The sequence below is a fragment of the Nicotiana tomentosiformis genome, chromosome 12, assembly GCF_000390325.3.
Source record: "Nicotiana tomentosiformis chromosome 12, ASM39032v3, whole genome shotgun sequence".
Lineage (NCBI taxonomy): Eukaryota > Viridiplantae > Streptophyta > Magnoliopsida > Solanales > Solanaceae > Nicotiana > Nicotiana tomentosiformis.
This window is the reverse complement of record NC_090823.1, coordinates 89,562,188-89,573,352: the sequence shown is the minus strand read 5'-3', so window position 1 is coordinate 89,573,352 and position 11,165 is coordinate 89,562,188. Positions and strand designations below refer to the sequence as shown.

Sequence of the window (11,165 nt, the reverse complement as noted above, 5' to 3'; positions counted from 1 at the left end):
CAAAAATAAAGAAGATAAAGAACACCAAATTTTAACGTAAAAAATCCTTTAAATCGAAGGTAAAAATCATAAGATCACAAAGATCCAAAAACCTCCACTATAACAATAAGAGGGTAATAAAATTTCTCCAAAATGGCTACATAACAAGTGCCTAACACGGAGCAACAAGAGCAACAACAAATCAATTGAAGAAAGAGGAGAAGCCACAAAAATGGAGCTGCTGTTCGGGGCTCGAAATTGGATTCTACGAGCTTCTAAATCTGATCTCCACCGCTCACATCAAATATCAAGATGATATGAACACTTAGTCAAATATTTAGCCCGATCCAACGAATAACGAATCAGAAAACGTTATTTGAAGTTGGCTGGTCGGAACAAAAATCTGCAGCAAAACAAACACTTTTTCTTCTCTCTTGATGAAAGCTCTCTCAAAAACCACCCTTATGTGCTAAAGTCTTTCAAAGACTTATACCAATGAGTATGGAACAATTATTCAAGGTTGTCCAATTTACACTCGTGGAAATAGTTATAGCCTTCGGACACTTCAGCAAATTACGACAATGCCACTGCTCCTTGGCTACTTCAAGCCCATAGGCAAACGAACTCCAAATGACGCCAAACTTTGTGAGCATATATAAGAGCATACTAGGAACATAGCCTACTACCTAAATGGTGTATAAGGATCTCCGTGCCGATTGGATACTTGGAACACCTATCTTAGGGGCCTCAAGCGTCGACTTGTGAGCATGGTTTAGGTTCAGCTATGCGAGCAAGGGTCCGTTGGCCTAGACGTGCATTTGTGGGGCAACATTGCACTATGCAGGATGGAAGTATGTCGCGCGGCATATGTTTGGCAATGCCATAAGACATCCATGGGCATGCTATGAAAGACGAACATGACGAAGGCCAAGGACTAAAGGTTGCCTTACTGGGGCGAAGCATAAGCTGGGTGCGGATGCACGAGGCGAGTGTCAAGCTTGAGGATTGAACTGTGCACGCGAAAGTGATGCTCAGTGCTAGGCGAGAGACGGACATGCCCTTAGCCAACCCTGAGTGTGCGCATGGATGAGATCCAGCAGATGAGAAGCGCCACAGTTAGTCAGGGCCATGAGCCTAGATAGCGGACGGGCGACACAGTTGGAGTAAGCCTCCTAGGCAAACTTCATCACAGGCACAAGATCGTGCTAGAAAACTTGGGAAAGATGAAAGACTGGCTTGTAGTGAGGGGTGACTACAAGCGTCGCACGGGCTATTAGCGTGCCGCTGACGTTCGGAAAAGATCGGCCCGTGACACTTGGCCTGTATTTATTTTTCATGGTAATTAGGTTATTATCCAACAAGAACATAGACTATTATGTAATCTTGGTTCTGTGACAGCTAAAATCTACTCAGTTGAGATCTCCAATTTGTTGGTTAAACCCCCGTTAATACAATCATAACAACCGCAAATTGGTTTAGTGACATACTTCTTTTGTATTCCTTATAGGCTACTTATAGGAATTTCTTGCTCCTTGAGCTGCAACTTAATTCACTCTTCTGTTTCTTAACCATCTGTCACCATGATACAAGGTATTCAATCTAGGGAACGAATTAGCTCTTTTCCTACAGTTGTTGACTACTTAATTATCTAGAAACCTAGTGTGCTCTGTGCTGTTGCTCTAATGGTAATTAAACATGAAATAGAATGCCCCTGATGTGTATATTTTGACCCGATATTACAAACTCTATACTCTATATATATATATATATATATATATATATATATATATATATATATCCTGAAGTTGCTTAATTGGTTTTTCTTCTTTTGAAGTTTTTCAGGCTATAAAATTGAATTGCAAAATTATTCTTTATGTTGTGACTTCAATGTCCATGTTCAATTTGGCATGGACACTAAAAAAAGAGTAAATAGAAATTTGTGTGAGCCTTTGCATGCCATTTTCCTCATCCGTTGTATCTGCGAGTCTCTTTCTTTTCTTGCCTTTTTCATTTCCTCTTCCCTTATACTGCAACTTCAAGTTCCATATTAGTCTCTTTATTAATCAGTTCGTGAATATAATAGTCTCAAAACGGGGTTTGGGGTTGGAGGGTGGAGTCAGAAAAAATAGTTGTTGGAATGGGTATGGAGGAGGTGAAATCTGAGTATCTAAGATAGTTAGCTGAGCAAGAATATCGCTCATTTGGAGGGAAGGTCGGATCAACCCATTACCGGCCCGATCCCGACACGGTAACGTTAACAAACCGGCTTGATCCCCTAAGAGGGGGAGGGGGCTGGAATTATTAGTAATGGGAATGGGCTAGGACGGGACGGACTATTAGGTCCCTTAACAAAAATATTATTGAAAAGAACTAGCAGTTTTATAGCCGTTAGCCAATGGTTTTTTTTCGTGAAAATAGTCATTGGCAACTGACATAAACCGCCTAACCACCCCAAATACCCCTACCCCCTAATATTTATTTTTAATCCCTGAAGTTTATAAAACTATACTTTAGTTCAAATAGAAGACCACAAACAAAAGTTACTTTAGAAATTACTGTCTTATTCAGAGGTTTGATTAAAGTGCATAGAAGAAACTTTGACCTTTCCTAAATTATACCACAAGACAACTAAGCATATAATGAGATACTATATACTAGAGATGGCGGGGACAAAGACGAACAAGAGTTACTAATTCCAACCGAAGAGCCTCATAAAGTTTTTGAAAAATTGCAAAAACCATTAAAGAGAATGACTACTCTTTCAAATATCATGGTAGTTGAATATCAATTTTCAGAATTCAGATTCAATAATTAGTGCTTTCTTCTAGAACAAATTCCTTTATTTTTGTATTTCAAAGAAATCAGTTGAAGAAGATTTTCAATCTCTCTATATAGAAAAACATATTCAATGACTACTTTGTCGATTTTGATACAACACGGTGGACACTGGGATAGCAACAATCGATTTGTGGATTACTCAGTTGAAGGCGTGGTGATTAGTGCAGATATTAAATTTGGTGATTTTGTTTCTACAATTTCAAAACAATTGATGGTTGACACCACAATTAATTTCTTAAAATCAAGTACAAATGTGATGATGATTCACCACTAATGATGACACACAATGATATGAGATTGCGTGTATATATTGAGTTGAAGAAGAAAAATTATGTGTTTAATGTATATCTACTGTGTTTAACAGTGAAAGAGAGAGATATGCACACTTTTAGTCAAAACGAGGAAAATTCATCAGTCTGCCGACAAATTACCGGTACATATGATATACTTAACGGTGATACACTACAGTTGATTGGGTTTGATAACGTAGATGATCCTGAAGTTGAAGATTTTGATAAAACTCCAATAATAGATGATCCTCTAAATAGTACTGTTGCGAAAGGCTAACTTTACAAGGACAAGGACATACTGATGATTGTGTTGAAAAACAACGCTATTCGAAAAAATAATTCAGTTTAAGGTTGATCGATCAAGTCCATCAAGGTATGAATGTATATCTAAATTTAATAATTGTATAATATCGTGAATTTTTTATATTAATAATGCACAATAGTTTATCTAAATTTAATTACTATTGTGTAGATTTGGATGTTGTTAGATACTGTCTGGTATGTGCCAATGACCATTGCGCGTGGTTTTTCAAGTCTTCATCTTCATCAGTAAGGATCACACATGTTCGGCGAGGGATAGATTGTTTACACAACGTATAGCTACTACTCCTGTAATTGGAAGGATTATTTGTGATAAATATGTTGATCTTAAAACGGTATACACTGCAAAGGACATAATGAAAGACCTGTAAAAATATTATGGCATTGACTTAAGCTACTGGAAGGCAAATAGATCAAAACAAAAGGTACTTCAATTTTTTAAAGGAGACCCAAGTAAGTCGTATGCAAAGTTGCCGAGCTACTTATATATCGATGCATTCCAACCCGGGGTCAGTTGTGAGTTTGAGAAAATCGAATGAAGGACACTTCATGTATGCTTTTGTCGCATTATATGCATCAATTAAGGGATGAAAATTTTGCAAACCTATTGTTTTGGTTGATGGAAGCTTCCTTAAAGCGACATACATAGAAATGTTACTCACAACTTGCTCGCAAGATGCTGAAGGTTTGCTTTAGAAAAACTCTACTGTATTTTACTATCATATTCATGTATATCCATATATCCCATTGTATATCAGAGTATCCTTATATGTATATATGTTCATCTTATGTGTATATCCATTTGTACTTATATATTTGTTTTATATATGTGCATATCAATTACATATCCATATGTATTTCATCTCCCCTCCCCCATCCAACGCATGTATATTATTGTAAAATATTGCATACTGATGTGTGCATATACTAGACACTTAATAAATAGTATATATTTATAATAAGCACTTTGTTGAATAAATATAATTAATATATTGTAAACAATCAAGATTTTACCACTTAAATATACAACTGTTGATTCAGAGAATGATGCCTTATGGAGGTGGTTCTTCAAAAGGTTCAAAGAAGCGTACGGTGACAAAGATGAAATGTGCATTGTATCGGACAGGAATGAGAGCATAGCGAAGGCAGCTTCAATAGTGTATCCACAAGTTTCTCATTGTGTTTGCATATGGCGTCTATGGAATAACATAAAAAACAGATATAAGAGGAGCCAAGAAGAGCTAAGAGAGATATTTTTTGCTACGGCAAGAGCATATATCATTCAAAAGTTTAATCCCCATATGACATAGATGAAACAAATAGATGAAAGAGTGAAGGATTACTTATTTGATATTGGGCATCACATGTGATGTAGAGTGCATGCAAAAGTCAACAGAACAATGACTTCCATCAGCGGAGTGGTCATGTCCCGTTCGAGGCCTCCGATTGGGGTCCGGTTGACAGTAACTAGTTTCCGTTTCTATGAAGGTTCACTGTGAGATTTACTTCTTTCATTTTATTTTGTTCTATTACTATGTTTATGAATACATGTTTTTGTAAAATCCATGTGAACGAGGTGTGTTTTCTTACTGTTTGTTTTGTTCTGATTTAATTGTTAAGTTTCATTATTAGTTTAGTTAGCAAATTTCTTATCCATGTGATTATGTCCTTTAACTCAAGGTAGTATGTCAAAATGTTAGATTTACGTTTGGAGAATTGGCCTAATAAGCATCAATACTACATGTTTGCTTGAGGCGTTATATCGTCATTCTTTTACTCTGTTTTTACGGAATGTTTAGCATCTAGACCATTTTATATTGTAAATATTTGGTCATTGGGCTATGGGGGTCTAGCTGAAAATAGAAATAGAAATGGATCATTAGTAATAAAGTGAAGTCGATTGGCCTCAGATGTGGGAAGAGATTTTTATCTTAAATTTGTCTTTCAGATATTTAATGGGCCATAGATTAAAGCTAACGGATCATTGAATGTAGTGATTTTGAAATTTGAAAGTATTGGATTTTAAAACTTAAAGTATCGGATAGAATAAGGTTGGGCTTAAAAATTAAATCCCGTCAAGCTTAAATAACATCACAACCATACGTTCTTCCTCCACAATTTTAATCTACTATCGTAATTGTGTACACGTTCGCGTGACATGATTATGATTCTCAAAAATAAATCAAAGTACTCGTTCGCGCGACTTTGGCCAAAAAATCTTGATAATTAATAAAGCGCGATTAATTATGTACACGTACGCGTGACATGATTTTAGCGCCCCAAATAAAACAAATTCACGCACACGTGATTTGTTTCAAAGATAATTTCATATTTTAATAATTAAAAGCCGATAGATAAAATATGGAAACCAATAAAACACAGTTTATCCAAAAATAATTTAAGCCAAGTTTAAGTCAATTAAGCGACCGTGCTAGAACCACGGGACTCGGGGAATGCCTTACACCTTCTCCCCGGTCAACAGAATTCCTTACCCGAACTTTATTTTCGCAGACCAATAATAATAGAGTCTAATCTTCTTTGGACTAGGGATTCAAATAAAAGGTGACTTGGAACACCCAAAAAATCAATTCCAAGTGGCGACTCTATAAATAAAATAATCCATATTCAAGTTTGTCACTTTAATTGGAGAAACTCTTTAACCCACAATCCATAAAATACATTATCTTTTGTGGGCGAAAAGGAGATGTGACAGCTGTGGCGACTCCGCTAGGGAATTGTAACAAGAATTCGAGCTTGTACATGTTGACTTTTATTTGGCTTTATTAATTTTGTATATACTATGATTTTATTTGGGCCTAATGTGCTACTTGTCTGCTTTTTACCGCTTTGATATTGTTGAACTGTACATATAAATTATCTTCACACGTACCCCTCTGAGTCTTCTTGAAATTAAATTGGGCATTTACTTGACATAGCCCACTTTCTTTGAGATAGCCGAGGTGTTTGTCACCCGATGAAGGATTTTAGTCACACATATTTTAGGCGGGGAGCACCACTAGCTAAGTCGAAAAGCAATGCTACTGGTACGCTGACCCTCCCCGGCTCGAGTTGTCCGCTCAAGTAATCCTGTCTAAAAACCTTCTCCACCATGATTTAAACCTAGTAGAATAAACCTCATGGCGGATATCCCTAGTAGGTTCGCTTTATTTGCATCACGTGCATTTGACTTACCATGAGTCGACACAGGGGCCGAGTTCTATTTTAGAACAAGTACCTTGTTGAGACTATTATGACATGTTATTTGCCACTTGTTGCATTATTTGGGAGGCTTGCATGTTGCCAACTTTAGCATAAATCAGTTGAATGAACAAAAAAAAATGATGTGGTCTAGTGCGTATGATTTTTAAAGATTAATTTTCATAAAAAAAGAAGAAGAGAAAAATAGTTGTTTTGACCGAACTATGCGGGTCTGATTCTCACCGGGTGTGAGATACGTAGGCAAACCTCATCGGTTTCGGCCCCCAATTTTTAAAAATCCAAAAAAAAAATTTCCTTTAAATCCTTCTTTAGAAGTCTTTCCTTAGAAAATCTAAATATTTTTTTTTAAAAAAATTAAAAATATTTTCTTTCTTTTTAGAAGTCTTTCATTTGAAAAAAAAATCAAAATCCAAAATATATTTTTTCTTTCTTTAGAAAACTTTCGAATAAACTGAGTAAAAAAAAAGAGAAGAAAGAAAATGAAAAGAGTGACAAAAATAACAAAGAAAACAAAGAGCGAAAAAAAAGAAAAGAAAAAGAGAGCAAGAGTGAAAAATCCAAAAAGAGAACTCTGTGTTCAGTTTGACAAAGAAAACCGCGGAAAGTTTTCATGAATATGCTGTCAAATGGCGCGAGCAAGCCGCCAGGGCAAAGCCTCAAATGGACGAAGCAAAAATGGTAACGGTCTGCCTACAGGCCCAAGAAGCGGACTACATCCAGAACATGATATCCGTTATAGGTAATCCGTTCGCCGAGGCTATCAAAATTGGGAGATGATCGAAAATGGTTTAAAAACGGACCGAAGCCACTAGAGTCTCCTTCAGAGTATTTATATTTTCCCGTCCAATTTGTATTTCAGACAGATGTTGTATTTTATTTTATATTCTTAGTTGAGGCTCATGCACTTGTGATACCGGATTTTGGGGCGATTATTGGTTGCACTGTATTGGAATTGTTAAAAATATTATTATTTATTTTGTAAATTTCATCTTTTACCATTTAATCGAAGGAAATATGATTTCAAAAATATTAAAATGAGAACCAAATTAAGTATTTATTTTTGGTTTGCCAGACAGCAGTGTCCGACGCCATCACGACCTTTAATAAATTTTGGGTCGTGACAACATGGTATCGGAGCACTTCGTTGGAGGATGTTTTGTGAAGCACATGCAGGTTTATTTTGTTTACTCATCACTTGAGTTTTTGGGCTGTTTGTGTTGGTTTTCTATTTCTTATAATCTATATTCCTGTCCACTGTGCAGGAAAATAAATTTCTTTATGATGTCGTTGGTTTCACACCGAAGAGAAAATTGCTTTCGGGTGTTGGGCATCGTGTATCTGGAACAGAAAAGGTGCCTCTGTGCTTCTAAAAGCACTTTATTTTATGGATATGTTGTGTATGGATGTGCTGAGATCACTTTAATTTTTTTTTAAAAAAGAATAAGCCATCACCTTCAGGGCTGTGTGCCTTTAGTATGGGCGGTTAGGCATGACCTGTACCACGTCGATTGATGCAAAATAAATTACAGAAAGCAGAGGGGGACATGGACCTAAACTCCAAAAAATATGTAAGATTGAGTACTTTAACCTTCAAAAAAATAATGAAAGGACCAGCCTATACAATTCCTTTCATGCTAAGCAAGAAAGTTCTCAACTAACAAAGAAGTTACACTTGTCAAATCTTCTTCTTATGCTACGTATGTGATCTATCTTGTAGAAATAATCCTTTCACCTCTTTAGGGAGCTGTTGAAAAGAGTAGTAGAAGGTACCATTTCCACCGGAAGAAGCTTGTTTGGCTATGAAGTCAGTCTCTTGGTTGGCTTCTCTGTAACAGTGAGAAATCTTTACATTTGCGGCACTTATAATCTGGACAATCTCTGATGATTCTTTTCAGCTTGAGGTTATTTGTGTCTTTGTCAGTTTGTCATTCAACGTGTTAATCACCACCGTAGGATCTAGTACAAGATAACAGTTGTTAATTCCTTCTTGTTTGCACCACCCCATATATACCTGCCATTGCTTCTGCTTGGTTGTTGCTCTTACACTGAGCTGGTAGTGGAAATGCCATGATCTCTTTAAGTTGACATTCCTCTTCGTGTATATTTGTATTGCTGGATAGATTTATTTTTTCCCTGTCAAGTCTGCAAGAAAAAAAAAAGTGTTTTTCCTTGTTTATTGAGTCTTAATATTAATTTGACTGACCATTTATGTTATGATAATGCTCCTCTTTATCAGAGGCTGTACAAGTCACCAAACTCAGTCGCTAACAAGGCCAGAACTCAATTTCGAAACAAGCAAAGGATGTTATCCCAGGCAAGTAAAATCCTTCTTCTTCAGTCTGGTCAATTTACGTGTCCATGATGTCGTCGTGTTGTACTGCTGGTGAGTAGATATCTGAACTTCACTCCGTTCCGATGTCTCACAGCTGACAGATGAGTTCTCCTCAGTTTAAATTTCTTTAGTTGATTCTGCCATCTTATGGAGTAGTATCTGTCTGGGAGATAGTGTCGCATCTCCTTTTAATTGTATTAATCACTCGTCGAAGATTCTCTTATTAGCTTTGAGTTCCATTTGGATTCGTGGCTAAAGAAGGAATCTCGAACTTGAAACAATAGGGCAGCCCGGTGCACAAGGCATCCCGCATTCACGCAGGGTCGGGGAAGGGCTGCACCGAAGGGGTGTGATGTAGGCAATCTAACCTAATGCACGTATTAGTGGATGCTTCCACGGCTCGAACTTAAAACAATATTTTTCCATAATTTTATGGCTTGTCATGCCTATCTAAGTATATCGCGTGGTAGTATTTCGCAGGATAAGAATGTGGGCTGCTACTACACGACTGGTGATGAGGTCTGAGGAGTATTAGTTAGCAGAATCGCAGTTCACAAACTAAAATATATATACATTTGGATATTTGTTCCCATGTTAAGATATTCATTTCTAGTCGGACATTTGTATAAAGATATGGTAGAAACTCCGAATGATTATATCGTCTGTGGGAAGCTTGTTGGTTCCTTGTTATTCTTCTTTTACTTGAACCGAGTCGTCTGAAGAGTATTTCAGTTTGCAGACTCCCAATCAGCAGCTAAAATTTGTTAAGTTATCAATTGGGAAAGACTCGAAAAATCTGCGAGAACAAAGTCGAAGATAATTTAATTTCTACTGACTCGTCATCCTTTGCAATTAACTGCATCTTGGGAGACATCACACCTGCCCTGATGTATCATTTGCATCCCACCAAAAGTTCAACTAAATGGACTATTGAATTCAGTAAATGGATCTACATAAAAGGTGCCCCAAATGAAGCAAGTTGATAAACATACAACGATCAATTCTTCCCAAGTAGGCCACATCAGTTAGGTCAAAGATGATGGTCTCAAAGGGCCACAATTGGGGAAACCAACCTCAGCCTACAAATGGGCCCAACCTGATTTGATGTTGAGTTTTAAGTTTTGGACATATATGCTACCTACAACCTATTGTTGGGACGACCTTTGATACATGCCGCTGGGGCCGTAGCTTCTACTCTACATCAGGTCGTGAAGTTTGAATGGAACCATCAGGAAGTAATCATCCATAGGGACGAAAGTAATCACATTTACACCAGTCAAACTATTTCGGTCATCGAGAATAGAAGGAAGTTGGGTGGAGAAACATACCATCGCATCGAGCGCGTCAACGCAATTGAAAAGGACAAATGGTGGAGAAGTAAGATAGAAGTCATATTGGCATGGACAGGGTATGAGCTTGGCAAAGGTCTCGGCAAGAATCTTCAGGGGATCACCAAACTAATACAGCTAAAGCGTCACGGCACAACTTTTGGGCTTGGGTATGAATACACCTGGCACGAGTATCAGAATTGGTCGCCACCATGGCGTGGTCCTTATTACCCTCTAGAGAAACTAGTACCACATTTGAGCCAGTCATTTCACCAAGCTGACATGATGTGGGAGTCCGAAGAAGATGAAGTTTTAGCCGGTATAAGGAATCTGTTTCTGGATGATGGAGACATGGATTGCAGTGCAATAGTTGAGGAGGAAGAGGAGGAAGGCCTCATTATTCAGACCTTGGAGAAGGGAGCTGTTCTCAAGAACTGGACTGCTGCACCATCAAGGGCCCATCGAGTTCCTGGGTAGCCTGGCAATTAACATCATTTATTTTTAAAAGCAATTTTTATGAGCATTTAATATGCTTTCAGCATTTTGTTTTAAGCATGTTTTGTTTTGAATTAATTGCTCGGGTCATCGAGCTGCACCTGTTTGACGTTTTCAAGAATTATCTAAATGCATTGATGTTTTTAGTATTTATTACTATTCTTTACGTTTTTTTTCTACAACATTATTATTACCTACCCCGATGAACTTACGACTGTGACATGTAATGAGATAACGCAACAAAAGGATAATGACTCAGAGGATCTGGAAGAGGATATAATGCCCGGGAAAATTGCCAGAGAAGTGAAAAACTTTGAAAATAAGCCCAAGTCCAATTTGGATGAGACTGAAGCAGTTAATCTA

The 11,165-nt window shown here is 37.3% G+C and overlaps 1 long non-coding RNA gene across 2 annotated transcripts; it reads left to right on the top strand.

Moving 5' to 3' along the window:
* Nucleotides 1-7,782: 7,782 nt before the first annotated feature.
* LOC104112585 (uncharacterized) lies at nucleotides 7,783-9,669 on the top strand. Of its 2 annotated transcripts, XR_011413022.1 has the most exons (4): nucleotides 7,783-7,820; nucleotides 7,910-7,999; nucleotides 8,884-8,951; nucleotides 9,450-9,669. It is a non-coding gene; the product is annotated as an uncharacterized lncRNA (long non-coding RNA). The 2 variants fall into 2 exon arrangements; XR_001972557.3 differs by lacking the exon at nucleotides 9,450-9,669 and having other exon boundaries at nucleotides 8,884-9,429.
* Nucleotides 9,670-11,165: the final 1,496 nt, after the last annotated feature.